Source organism: Hyperolius riggenbachi, chromosome 10 (assembly GCF_040937935.1).
Source record: "Hyperolius riggenbachi isolate aHypRig1 chromosome 10, aHypRig1.pri, whole genome shotgun sequence".
Taxonomy (NCBI): domain Eukaryota; kingdom Metazoa; phylum Chordata; class Amphibia; order Anura; family Hyperoliidae; genus Hyperolius; species Hyperolius riggenbachi.
Window position 1 is genome coordinate 185,568,640 of NC_090655.1, and position 15,154 is coordinate 185,583,793.

The following is a 15,154-nucleotide window of genomic DNA, read 5'->3' on the forward strand; positions in this document are numbered from 1 at the left end:
GGAATGGCCTTGCGGGAGAAAAAGTGTCTGCTGGGGAGCTGCCAGTCTGGGGCTGCGCAAGCAAGCAGCGCACGAATGTCGCTCCCCTCCTGCACGAGCGTGTACGGCAGGAGTTGGGAGCACATGGCCCGTGCCAGCAAGCCGTTCAGCTGCCGCACGCGACGGCTGCTGGGAGGCAGAGCCCTAACCACCCCCTGGAAGGACTCGCTCAAAAGGCTCTGGCGTGGCCTTTTGCTGGCATGGGAATCAGCAGACACAGCGGAGGAGGCCACTGAGGACTGGCTGCCAGAACAGGCCTCAGTGTCGGCGGCAGGAGTTGCAGAGGGGGGAGGAGCAGTGCGTTTCCACACTCCTGCTGGTGCTGCTGGAGGAGCAGGAGGGCGGGTGGCTGCTGTTGCTGCTGCTGCTGAAGGCTGTGCAGTGATGGGTGTGGTGCCACTGCCAGCACCAGATGCCTTCAGCCTCTGGAACTCCTCATGCTGGTGGAAATGTTTCGCAGCAAGGTGGTTGATGAGCGAGCTGGTGCTGAACTTTAAGGGGTCTGCACCTCTGCTCAACTTCCGCTGACAGTGGTTGCAAGTGGCGTACTTGCTGTACACAGTGGGCATGGTGAAATATCGCCAGATTGGTGACAGAAACATCCCCCTACGGCATGGAAGCGCTGCTGCCTGTCTCCCTGTGGTGGTTGGGGGGGGGCTTGGGGGGCTTGGGTGCGGCTGGTGGTGGTACTGGCAGATGCTGCTGCTGCTGCTGCTGAGCCTGAGACACCAGCAGGCTGTGGGACCTGCCTACTGCTGCCAATGCTTGCAATGATGCGCCTCCTTGCAAGGCCCACAAGAGCATCCTCCTCCTCAGAGCTGCTGAGGACGACATCCCCTGGAGGTGGTGGCACCCAGTCTCTGTCTGTCACCGGGTCATCATCATCCTCCCCCTCCTGAAACATGTCCTGCTGGGATGATGACCCCCCAAACTCCTCTCCTGATGCATGGATGGGCTGCTTGACTGTCGCCACAGTCTTGCTGTCCAATCCCTCATCCCCCAAAGTGCCCATCAGCATCTCCTCCTCAAAATCGCCAACAACAGCAGACAATACCCTGATGGTGCCTGGGGTAAAAATACTGCTGAGTGACAGGTCGCCAACTTGTGACGGTGAACTGGCCTCCTCCCCAGACCCTGCTGGGCGGCTGCTGCGAACAGGGGTGGTGGTGGTGGTGGTGGTGAGGGTGGAGGCCTCGGATGCAGAGCTGATGGCGGGCTGCTCATCCTCCGTCATGAGTTGCACCACAGTGTCTGCATGCTTTTCCTCAATGGGACGTTTCCGACCCGGCTGGAGGAAAATCGGAGCAGGTGCTACACGCTGCTGCTGCTGTGTCTCTGCAGCGTGAGTTGCAGATGCTCCTGCTGGGCGGCGCCCAAGGCGTCCACGGCCAGTGGCTATGGGAGGAATGTTAGCCACTGACGTTGCTGCTGCGGAACTGTGCATGGTGGCGCGGCCGCGGCCTGCCACAATGCTGCTCCCTCTCCTCCTGATTCCCTTGCTGCCCTTCCCCTTGCCCAAACCGCGCTGGCTGCCACTTCCAGACATCTTCGATGTTTTGGGCGTATAGACAAAAGTTTTTTAAAAGGGCGGGTGAAAAGTGGGGTACTTTAATGGAGTGGGTTGGTGGGTGAGGTGACTGAGTGAGTGTCCCTAGTACAGTAAGTAAGTAGTAACAGTCAGGAAGTACAACTAGCAGTTACAATAATCAGTAGTAATCACAAGTAAATTTAGTGTGTGTACACTACAGACAGTGAGTGCACGCACGCGCAAACACGCGCAGGAGCTAGCCTATGAACAGTGACTGAGTGAGTGTCCCTAGTACAGTAAGTAAGTAAGTAGTAACAGTCAGTAAGTACAACTAACTAATTACAATAATCAATCAGTTATCAGAAGGAAATAGAGTGTGTGTAGTGTGTGTACACAGACAGTGAGTGCACACACGCAGGAGCTAGTAGCCTATGAACAGTGACTGAGTGTCCTAGACTCCTAGTACAGTAAGAGTAAGTAGTAACAGTAAGTACAACTAACTAATTACAATAGTCAATCAGTTATCAGAAGGAAATAGAGTGTGTGTAGTGTGTACACAGACAGTGAGTGCACACACGCAGGAGCTAGTAGCCTATGAACAGTGACTGAGTGTCCTAGACTCCTAGTACAGTAAGAGTAAGTAGTAACAGTAAGTACAAACAACTAACTAATTACAATAATCAATCAGTTATCAGAAGGAAATAGAGTGTGTGTAGTGTGTGTACACAGACAGTGAGTGCACACACGCAGGAGCTAGTAGACTATGAACAGTGACTGAGTGTCCTAGACTCCTAGTACAGTAAGAGTAAGTAGTAACAGTAAGTACAACTAACTAATTACAATAAGCAATCAGTTATCAGAAGGAAATAGAGTGTGTGTAGTGTGTACACAGACAGTGAGTGCACACACGCAGGAGCTAGTAGCCTATGAACAGTGACTGAGTGTCCTAGACTCCTAGTACAGTAAGTAGTAGCAGTAAGTACAACTAACTAATTACAATAATCAATTACAATAATCAATCAGTTATCAGAAGGAAATAGAGTGTGTGTAGTGTGTACACAGACAGTGAGTGCACACACGCAGGAGCTAGTAGCCTATGAACAGTGACTGAGTGTCCTAGACTCCTAGTACAGTAAGTAGTAGCAGTAAGTACAACTAACTAATTACAATAATCAATTACAATAATCAATCAGTTATCAGAAGGAAATAGAGTGTGTGTAGTGTGTACACAGAAAGTGAGTGCACACACGCAGGAGCTAGTAGCCTATGAACAGTGACTGAGTGTCCTAGACTCCTAGTACAGTAAGAGTAAGTAGTAACAGTAAGTACAAACAACTAACTAATTACAATAATCAATCAGTTATCAGAAGAAAATAGAGTGTGTGTAGTGTGTGTACACAGACAGTGAGTGCACACACGCAGGAGCTAGTAGACTATGAACAGTGACTGAGTGTCCTAGACTCCTAGTACAGTAAGAGTAAGTAGTAACAGTAAGTACAACTAACTAATTACAATAAGCAATCAGTTATCAGAAGGAAATAGAGTGTATGTAGTGTGTGTACACAGACAGTGAGTGCACACACGCAGGAGCTAGTAGCCTATGAACAGTGACTGAGTGTCCTAGACTCCTAGTACAGTAAGAGTAAGTAGTAACAGTAAGTACAAACAACTAACTAATTACAATAATCAATCAGTTATCAGAAGGAAATAGAGTGTGTGTAGTGTGTACACAGACAGTGAGTGCACACACGCAGGAGCTAGTAGCCTATGAACAGTGACTGAGTGTCCTAGACTCCTAGTACAGTAAGTAGTAACAGTAAGTACAACTAACTAATTACAATAATCAATCAGTTATCAGAAGGAAATAGAGTGTGTGTAGTGTGTACACAGACAGTGAGTGCACACACGCAGGAGCTAGTAGCCTATGAACAGTGACTGAGTGTCCTAGACTCCTAGTACAGTAAGTAGTAACAGTAAGTACAACTAACTAATTACAATAATCAATTACAATAATCAATCAGTTATCAGAAGGAAATAGAGTGTGTGTAGTGTGTACACAGAAAGTGAGTGCACACACGCAGGAGCAGCTAGTAGCCTATGAACAGTGACAGTGAGTGTCCTAGTACAGTTACAGTATATAACTACAATACTAATACAATCAGTAGTAAAGGACAGCAGAAATACTGGTATAGAATAGAGAGAAATAAACAGAGGACAGGAGGACAGCTGCCCACACAGGCAAGGCCCTGAGGCCTAAAGCTGTAAGCCTGCAGCAGCTGGCCTGTCTCTATGTAACACAAAAGCTACTAACTAAAATACAATGTCTAACTAACTAACAACAATATAGGTGTGTATAGGAGGTGTATGTGAGCAAAAACGCTAGGTAAATGACCACAATAGAGCTCTTGCTAAGCCAAAGCACAAAGGAGCAACTCTCTCTCTGTACAAGTCTCAGGCAAGCACGGAGAAACGGAACATGGCGGCCGCTATTTATAGGGTAGGGGCTGGCCAGGGTCCCCCTCTGTGATTGGCTGCCGTCAGAGGGCCTGGGAGCCCTCTGATTGGCTCTAAGGACATCAATCTGGGCTATGACGCTATTCGAGCTCGGTACCGAGCTCGAATAGCGCCGTTTTGCTCGAATAGCTCGAATAGTGAATGGGCTATTCGAGTGTACTCGAATAGCCCATTCGAATAGCTACAGCTATTCGGAGCTCGAATACCGAGCTCGAATAGCTGGAAAAGAGCTCGAATATTCGAGCTACTCGAATATTCGAGCTCTGCTGAGCACCACTGCCGCAAGTGATTGGGTTAATCGTCGTCGCTCAGAGTCAGAAACTTGGTCTCGTTTTCACTTTGTGCATAGATGATTCACAATCTATGAACCAACTAGCCGAGAGGAGCGTTCTGGCTGCAAAGGATTCACCACACACATACAGTTTCAAATTTAACCCTTAGCTGTACGCAGCGATCGGCGCCAGATCTGTCTATCTGTGCAGGATTCAAGCATACGAGTTGTAGATGCAAAATACTATAGAACACAAGGTAATGTTTCCAGAGGAGCAAGTACGATTGTGTATGTTCAGGAAAAGGTCATAACCGGGAAAACAATTTTTAAAAATGTTTTAATAACAAAAATGCATTACACAGATTTACATAAACTAATTAACATATATCACAAAGCATAAAATAAAAGGTAACAAATGTTAAGGTTTACTTAGCTGAGCAGTCCTTGTGGGATATTGAATCAAAAAAAGTCCAGTTCAAATGCAGGCATTGATATCAGAGTCCTTTAAACAAAGCATGTGTTCGGTCCTCCAGGAACGCATGCCTGGAGAAAGTTCTTTCTCGAAGGAATTTTGGAAGACACATGGTTGCTGAAGGGAACCAGACTTTTATAGAATCTGACTTTTGGTGGACTGTCTTTCCCTAAAAACTGGGTGTGTATACCCCCTGGTGAGTAAGGTAGGCAAAACTTTTTACAGGCAAAAATGACACAGTTTACCTTTTCCATTTCTGTCTGGATTGGCTCACAGCAAATCTGAGGGCAGATTGGTAACCTGACGCCAATGCTTAATCAAATGACACTAAATATCGATAGGTTAACATGTGTGGTCAGCAAACGCTAAATAACTCAGTTTCCATAGCAGCTAGAATGCTATAAGTTGAGATTTTGATTGTACTTTTCCACCTACTTTTCAATACTTTTTAAGTTGGAAGTGCTGGAAAGTTATTTTAAACAGAAGATGAAAGATTATCTCCTAGGAGAAAACTCGGGAGAAAAGGGGAATTGCATATGGGCTTAAAGTTCACTGTGCTGCACATTTGAAAGGAATTTATGACTGATTTTGTTAAATTATTTACAGAATGAAATTCATCTGTTTGGATCATTATTGATGATAATTTTGCTATTGTAACATCTGCAACTATGGCGGCTGCGGACATGCAGGGTATACCCGCAGCCGCCTTCGTTCCCTGTTCTCAGGCCTCATCTGTTCCGTCGGCGTCTAGCACGCCGGGAACGGTACTGTCTCGTGCTCATAGGGCGCGCGGAGACAGGACCATTAAGCTGGAAGAAGGCGCGTCAGCTGACCTGCCGGTCGGCTGACGTCAGAGGTGACTCGTACCGCTCGGATTGGCTGATTGGCAAGGGGCGCGTCTGTGAGCTCTCCTCGGCTTCTTAAGCCTTCACTGGTCATTTGCAACTTGTCTGCTGTTGCGAATACACTCGTGTTAGCGCTCAGACCTTAGACTAGTATCCGGTGTGCTTTGATCTGGGAGGAAACCAGGGATTTCACACAAGACTAGGACTACTGTTATATTGTATTACTGATAACCTGTGTATGATTCTGGCTATACTCTGACCTTGCTATTGCTTATCGATTCTGTACTTCTGCCTAGTGTTGGGCGAACAGTGTTCGCCACTGTTCAGGTTCTGCAGAACATCACCCTGTTTGGGTGATGTTCGAGTTCGGCCGAACACCTGATGGTGTTCGGCCAAACTCTTCGGCCATATGGCCGAACTAAGAGCGCATGGCCGAACGTTCCCCGAACGTTCGGCTAGCGCTGTGATTGGCCGAACGGGTCACGTGGTTCGGACCCGAACGCGCTCTGATTGGCCGAACGGGTACCCGATCCACGTCATTTCTCCGCCATTTGTCTGTGGGTTTAGCTTTGGGTAGGCAGGCAGGGTAGTTCTCTCTCCAGCCAGGCTAGCCAGGGTCCCCCGGTCATTGTGTCGCTGCTTGGAATAGTAGTACACCGCTCACCCACACTATATAGCATTGTGTTTACTGCCACTCTGTGTGTCTGCTGGGAACAGTAGTACACCGCTCACCCTGTATAGCATTGTGCTCTGTGTCGCTGCTGGGAATAGTAGTACACCGCTCACCCACACTATATAGCATTGTGTTTACTGCCACTCTGTGTGTCTGCTGGGAACAGTAGTGCACCGCTCACCCTGTATAGCATTGTGCTCTGTGTCGCTGCTGGGAATAGTAGTACACCGCTCACCCACACTATATAGCATTGTGTTTACTGCCACTCTGTGTGTCTGCTGGGAACAGTAGTGCACCGCTCACACTGTATAGCATTGTGCTCTGTGTCGCTGCTGGGAATAGTAGTACACCGCTCACCCACACTATATAGCATTGTGTTTACTGCCACTCTGTGTGTCTGCTGGGAACAGTAGTACACCGCTCACCCTGTATAGCATTGTGCTCTGTGTCGCTGCTGGGAATAGTAGTACACCGCTCACCCACACTATATAGCATTGTGTTTACTGCCACTCTGTGTCTCTGCTGGGAACAGTAGTACACCGCTCACCCACCACTGTATAGCATTGTGCTCTGTGTCGCTGCTGGGAACAGTAGTACACCGCTCAGCCACACTATATAGCATTGTGTTTACTGCCACTCTGTGTCTCTGCTGGGAACAGTAGTACACCGCTCACCCACCACTGTATAGCATTGTGCTCTGTGTCGCTGCTGGGAACAGTAGTACACCTCTCAGCCACACTATATAGCATTGTGTTTACTGCCACTCTGTGTCTCTGCTGGGAACAGTAGTACACCGCTCACCCACCACTGTATAGCATTGTGCTCTGTGTCGCTGCTGGGAACAGTAGTACACCGCTCACCCACTGTGATGATTTGCTCAGCTGCCTGTGCAGGCAGCCAGCCTTTTGACCATTGTGTAGGTTTGCATGCTGCAGGACTCTGGAAAGAAGAGCTTCTGTCAGTTTTGCAGCTTGTGCTTGCAGAGGAATTTGCATATGTTGTCATGCAAATTGCCTGGCCACATTCATTGGAGGCGTGTACTATAAGTACTATGTCTTTCCCACAATGCTTCGCTGTTCATAAGGATTCCGTCCTATGTAACACTCCTGGTGGGGTGTCAGCCATGCTCTCTGTTTGAACATCAGCTTAGAGTAATTCCTAAATCTGCGCTAGGCAGATTTCCCTAGTGCTGTTAGGATTGTATTATCTGTATTGCCTGTTCTGTCTTGTCTTGCCTGTTTGCCATTGTCCTGTCCCTATGGTGGTTGACAGGAAATGGTTCTGATCTCTGTTCTTGGAGTATAGCTGGTGCAGCGGTTGCTACCAGCTATCTCTTCTGTTCTGTCTCCTGGGATCGCACTAGCTACTTTTTGCTAGCGCTGGGGATCCTTCTGTTCTGTCTCCTGGGATCGCACTAGCTACTTTTCGCTAGCGCTGGGGATCCTTCTGTTCTGTCTTCTGGGATCGCGCTAGCCACTTTTCGCTAGCGCTGGGGATCCTTCTGTTCTGCTACTCTGTACTTGGATCGCGCTAGCCACTTTTCGCTAGTGTTGTGGATCCTATCTCTCGCTTGTCCCTGTTTTCGTGTGTCTGTCTGCTACGCTTGCTGGAGGCTCGGTGAGGTAACCGTTAAGCAAGCGCTCGCGTCCTCTGTTTCATGTTTGTCTGTAAATGGTTAGTTAGGCGTGCTTGTCTCTATTGTGCTTATCACGTGGAGACCGCGCATAACCGCGTGCACTGTTGCGAATGAGTGCGGTGTTCGCGGTTAGCTAGCATTTGTTATTTTCCGTATCTCCTCATTGTATTATTTGCTGTGCCTTTGCTAACCTCGTATTCTGTTCTGATCTGCCTTGTGTCTCGTCTGGCGATCGCACCTCTCGCGATCGCGTTCCTATTTCATATCTGCTGTTGTGTGTGTGCGGTTGCGGGGTGGCGACTGATTGGCACACACACATACAACCTGTCCCTTTGCTCATTCTCATTCGCAATCGCCTCTCTTGCGATTGCGTTCTGCGTTTTGTACAATTCCTGTCTGGCATTTGTGGAGGTACAGAGGATTGGTTCCTCTGCACTCCCCAGCGCCATCTGCCGACAGGAATTTTCCCTCTACGGGTGCGTAGCACCTTTTGCTGGGTTCCTGCAAATTATACGCTTGTGGAGGATTTCCCCCGTGTCAGCGCACGCGTTGTGCGCTGATCACGGGGAAAGTTCCACAATCGTTACAGTATGAACAGCCTAACCCAAAACCCCAGTGTAGACGGAAATTCCGATTTGTACGATTTTGTCGAGTTTGGGTCCTGTGTCTTTAAGAGCTTTAAAAGGTTTAATTCAGAGACCAAGGCGGAATTTCTTTCTGAATGTGTGAGGTTTTGCCTGAATCCCACCTTTCAGATTTCTGATCCGTCCACGTCGGCTCTTCTGTTTGCCTATGTGCTCTTAAAAGACGATTTGTTCACCTGGGCATATAATCTGTTAAAAATCAATTCTTGGAATGGTAATCTGTATCAGTTGCTTGCAGAGATATTTTCTCACTGGTTTAGACTGCCTGGCTTACCACCTGCTCTGATTGAGTGTGTAGCTGCTGATAAGTCAGCTGATCTTTCCCTTCCATGCAAAACCTTTCAGTATGACAATCAGTTCAATGTGTCTGTTGCCACTTCAGGTTTTAAACAGCAGACATGCAAAGTGGCGAAAAAGAGAAAAACTAAAAAACGCAAGCATCAGAATAAAACACTCCCTAATGATGTTGTTCCGTCTCCGGCTTTTTTGCCCCAATCCAAAGCTTATGTGGATCCTGCTATAGGTAGGATCGCACACTACATTAAAGCAGTTAAAAAATCTGTTCTTGTTCCTGAACTCCACCCCTATGGAGATTATTTGGATACTGGCCTGTTTGAACCCCCATTTGCTTCCTGGGATATTGGGGCCTTGCTGGAAGAATTCGATTTTGATTGGAAAGCCTTTTGCGATTTTTACATCGCAAAAAGCGAAAATGTCTTGAATGCTTGTCTCGATTCGATGTACCTTCTGATTGATTCCGATGAATGTGACAAGGATGATGTGGATCTGGTGATCTATGTATGGCAAACGATTTTGGATGAGTTGCACACACACCAACTAATTGATTCCAATAAAGAGACTTCGTTGTCGGATGATTGTTCCTGCCTTTCTGGGGTAAAGCATGAGAGTCTTGACTTTGTGCAATCTGAAATGAATGAGTGTGCCGCTGTGGTTGATTCCTGTGCGAATCCTGAAGGATTCGCTCCTGACAGTGTGCAGTTTGAATCTGTGCGATCTGATGCCTGTTTCTCGGATGTTCCTGCAGATTGTGATCGGCATGAGTCTGCCGGTTTCCTCAAGGATGTGTGGGATCCTTTGTCATTTAGAAACAGATCTTTGAGATCTTCCGTCTGTGACCCTGCTATGGGGAAAATTTCTCGACTATGCAGCGTCAAAAGTAAAATTATTATGCCTAATAAAGTTTATCCTGTTGATGTCGCCATTTCTTCTGCAAATGAGTCTCTGTCTCACCCTGTTCACACCTGTAAGGGCCCGTTGCCTGGGGACAGTTGCTCCAGCGTTTCGGTCCTAGATGCCTTGCAGTCTGCTCCGCAGATCGCGGAGGTTTGCGCTATAGAAGCGTCAGTTTCACAACCTAAAGTGAATTTTGATTCGCAGGTTTTGCGTTCTGATTCCTCGGATTCGACATTGTTAGCCGAATCTAAGAGTGAGACAGCACTTCGGTTTTGCGAATCTGATGCTGAACCCTCTTTGCCTTATTCAGAGACGCTTTCTCTGAACCTGCCCTGTACCATGAATAAAAACATGTTTTCCTTTTACACTGACGTTTGTGAGCCCCTTTCTTGCTCTGAGGGAAGTTCTGACTCTCCACCCTGTACTCTGGATGAGTCAATATTGCCTTGTACAATATCTCCTGCCCTGCCCCTAGAGGCTCGTCTAGGTATTGCTGCTATTTTTACCTGTTTTTCTGCAGTTTTGGAGTTACAAGCTAGTTTGACTGCCACACAGAATTCTGGGTACAGTGAGAATGAAGTTAGGGAGTCAGTGTGTGTTCCAGTAAATATACCTGTACATTCCCCTCATGATGATGAGATCCAGTCTCAGGTTATGGTGGAACCATTCCTGGGACATCTGCCCTGTCCACAAAATAAAGTTCCAGTTCTGCCCTGTAACATGGATAGTTCAGAATCCTTCCTAGAAAACTTGAAAAATGATGTTCCTGAGGTCTTGTTTGATGTTCTGGAGGTCCCCGAGTTCCTCCCAAAGGGTGCAGAACTTGTAGGAGATGTCTCCAGTCCCCCAAGTCCTTCTGAGGTGTTGCCCTCTTCCGTAGGCATTGCTGCCTTGCTGGCTACCTTTTCAGCTCTGGTGGAGCTTCAGTCATGTGTAGTCAATGATGATATTGCAGTCACAGAAATTTCCGAATTTGAATCCGAGTCTTCTTTTGAAAGTCCAGTGCTTGAGACCAATGCTCGTGATGATTCTCTGCCCGGTCCTGGTTTTGGTTTCCTCATGCCGGACTCTGAGGTTGGCAGTTCCCCGACATGTCCTGAGGTTTCTCCTGTGCTGATGTACCCCAGTGTGCTCTGTGACCCAGAAAGCCCAAGTGTGCCTCGGTTACCAGCATACTCAGATGCTTCCTCGGTGGAGACATGTTCTGATTTAGCCTGCCTGCTTGCATGCCCAGAAGTGGTCCCTGAAAGTCTTGATCTTGATGGGTGTCCTCGTAATTCTGAATCCGGAATTGTCATTGGTTCCATGGGGGTTCTTGGTAATTCTCCATGTGAGCCTGGTGATTGTTCTGCCCTCTTGGGATCTCTGTGGAGCTTCAAAAGGTTCTGGGAGATTCCGGGAGAAATTTTGCTTGGTCCCCTGGATAAGATCAACGATGGCTTTTGTGTTGTAAGGGACACTTCGAACAGGTATTGTGGCAGGTTTGGTATTTTCGGACGCTCCTTGGAAGGTGGTGGGTATTGTCTGGAGGGTGTCGATGGCTTCTTCTCTGGCGGTCACAGTCCTGATGGGTGTTATACTGAGACTGGTAGTACTGATGGGCATGTTTCGGTGGCTTCTGTTTCCGATGAGGTCGGTTTCGGGTGGACTGACTCTGGAATTAGACCTTGTCGGGCTGCCCCGACCTTCATGAGTCTTCAGTTTGAGTCTGTTGCTAATAGCAGTTTTGAGGGTCGTCTGGAATTCGACCCTGGAGGGGGTGGTACTGTGATGATTTGCTCAGCTGCCTGTACAGGCAGCCAGCCTTTTGACCATTGTGTAGGTTTGCATGCTGCAGGACTCTGGAAAGAAGAGCTTCTGTCAGTTTTGCAGCTTGTGCTTGCAGAGGAATTTGCATATGTTGTCATGCAAATTGCCTGGCCACATTCATTGGAGGCGTGTACTATAAGTACTATGTCTTTCCCACAATGCTTCGCTGTTCATAAGGATTCCGTCCTATGTAACACTCCTGGTGGGGTGTCAGCCATGCTCTCTGTTTGAACATCAGCTTAGAGTAATTCCTAAATCTGCGCTAGGCAGATTTCCCTAGTGCTGTTAGGATTGTATTATCTGTATTGCCTGTTCTGTCTTGTTTAGCCTGTTTGCCATTGTCCTGTCCCTATGGTGGTTGACAGGAAATGGTTCTGATCTCTGTTCTTGGAGTATAGCTGGTGCAGCGGTTGCTACCAGCTATCTCTTCTGTTCTGTCTCCTGGGATCGCACTAGCTACTTTTTGCTAGCGCTGGGGATCCTTCTGTTCTGTCTCCTGGGATCGCACTAGCTACTTTTTGCTAGCGCTGGGGATCCTTCTGTTCTGTCTCCTGGGATCGCACTAGCTACTTTTCGCTAGCGCTGGGGATCCTTCTGTTCTGTCTTCTGGGATCGTGCTAGCCACTTTTCGCTAGCGCTGGGGATCCTTCTGTTCTGCTACTCTGTACTTGGATCGCGCTAGCCACTTTTCGCTAGTGTTGTGGATCCTATCTCTCGCTTGTCCCTGTTTTCGTGTGTCTGTCTGCTACGCTTGCTGGAGGCTCGGTGAGGTAACCGTTAAGCAAGCGCTCACGTCCTCTGTTTCATGTTTGTCTGTAAATGGTTAGTTAGGCGTGCTTGTCTCTATTGTGCTTATCACGTGGAGACCGCGCATAACCGCGTGCACTGTTGCGAATGAGTGCGGTGTTCGCGGTTAGCTAGCATTTGTTATTTTCCGTATCTCCTCATTGTATTATTTGCTGTGCCTTTGCTAACCTCGTATTCTGTTCTGATCTGCCTTGTGTCTTGTCTGGCGATCGCACCTCTCGTGATCGCGTTCCTATTTCATATCTGCTGTTGTGTGTGTGCGGTTGCGGGGTGGCGACTGATTGGCACACATACATACAACCTGTCCCTTTGCTCATTCTCATTCGCAATCGCCTCTCTTGCGATTGCGTTCTGCGTTTTGTACAATTCCTGTCTGGCATTTGTGGAGGTACAGAGGATTGGTTCCTCTGCACTCCCCAGCGCCATCTGCCGACAGGAATTTTCCCTCTACGGGTGCGTAGCACCTTTTGCTGGGTTCCTGCAAATCATACGCTTGTGGAGGATTTCCGCCGTGTCAGCGCACGCGTTATGCGCTGATCACGGGGGAAAGTTCCACAATCGTTACACCCACCACTGTATAGCATTGTGCTCTGAGTCGCTGCTGGGAACAGTAGTACACCGCTCAGCCACACTATATAGCATTGTGTTTACTGCCACTCTGCGTCTCTGCTGGGAACAGTAGTACACCGCTCACCCACCACTGTATAGCATTGTGCTCTGTGTCGCTGCTGGGAACAGTAGTACACCGCTCACCCACACTATATAGCATTGTGTTTACTGCCACTCTGTGTCTCTGCTGGGAACAGTAGTACACCACTCACCCACCACTGTATAGCATTGTGCTCTGTGTCGCTGCTGGGAATAGTAGTACACCGCTCACCCACCACTGTATAGCATTGTGCTCTGTGTCGCTGCTGGGAATAGTAGTACACCGCTCACCCGCCACTGTATAGCATTTCTGTACTGCCCCTGTACTGCTGCCAGTCAGCGTGTACTTTAAGGATAAGTGAAATGAAGAAGAAATCCTGTGAAAGAGGGAGGGGCAAGGGAAGAGGTGTTTCCCCTGATGGTTCACGTACAGGCCACAGTGGAGCACCGAAGAAAACCCACTCAATACCGCCCATGTTGTCCAGGAAATCAACCCTCACAAATCCAAAAGAACAGGACCAGATAATTAATTGGATGACCTCTCAAGCGTCCAGCAGTGGGTTAAGCAGCACCAGCACATCACGCACGAGGTCCGAGTCCTCAGCTAGTTACAAGGAGCCAGTGGGCACAAAGCTGACACAACCGGCAGCGACACCACGCACACAACTGCCAAATAACCAGTCTGAAGAATTTCCTCAGGACACAATGGGGTATTCGCAGGAGCTATTCCCAGCCCAACAAACTTCCACCTTTCAAAGGTCAATGGAACAGCCAGAAATTTTGTGCCCGGATTGACAACCATTGACTGTTGGAAATGCACCGCGCACTGAAATGCAAGGCGAGTCCGAGGAGGACTTTGAAACCCAAATCCCAGAGCAAGTTGGGCAGGAGGGGTTTCAATTGCAGGAGGTCGGCCGAGATGATCTTGAAGACGACGTTGGAGTGTGCTGCGCAGAGGTTGTTGTGGGGAGCTCTACTCCACGGCGGCGGCCCACAATCACATATGACGAGTTTGAGGAGATGGAAGAGGAGGAGGGTATGGACAATGTTGACAGAGACCCAGATTTTGTATGTGAAGGAGAACATCGCCGTCGTAGCAGCACAGATGAGTCTGTTGAAGAACCCACTGCTGCACGAGTTCGCCTTGTGCCACAAGGTAGGCGGCGCGAAATTTCAGGCACCACAAGCGTGGAAGTTCAAGTGAGACGCAAAAGAGGCGCAAACAGAAATCGCCAGCAAGGCAGGTGCTCCAAAGTCTGGCCTTTCTTTGAAGACTGCAGTGAGGATGGTACCATGGTGATTTGCAAGGTGTGCAAGACCCGCCTGAGCAGGGGGAAACATATTAACAACCTCTCCACCACCAGCATGACCCGCCACATGGTATCCAAACATCCCACTCTGTGGCCGCCAGGACAGGGTACCAGCAACACTGCCTCCCTTGGGGTCACCAGACTCACCACCAGACCCTCCTCAGCAGCAGCAGTAGCCCAGCCATTGCGTGGTTCACAACAACATTCACAAACATCAGACGACGCTGACACTGTCACTTTCCGGAATAGTGCTCTTGAGGTCTCCCAGTCATCAAACACAACAACCAACAGCCGTTCAGTGTGCAGCCCTACGGTTCAGTTGTCTGTCTCGGAGATGCTTGAGCGCAAGAGGAAATTGCCAGCAAATGACCCCCGGGCCGTGGCACTAACAGCCAGCATAGCCAAGCTTCTGGCCTGCGAAATGCTGCCATATCGAGTGGTGGAGACAAACAGCTTCAAGGGCATGATGTCAGTGGCCATCCCACGTTACGTGGTTCCCAGCCGCTACCACTTTGCGCGCTCTGCAGTGCCTGAGTTGCATGAGCACGTGGTCAGCAAAATAACCCGAAGCTTGAAGAATGCCGTTGCCTGCAAGGTTCACCTCACCACTGACACCTGGACGAGTGCGTTCGGCCAGGGTCGATACATCTCCCTTACCGCGCACTGGGTGAACCTTGTGGAACCTGGCAGCGATTCCTCACCTGCTACGGCGTGGGTGTTGCCCACGCCGCAAACAGCTGCACCGCCGTCCCTCCCACTGGATA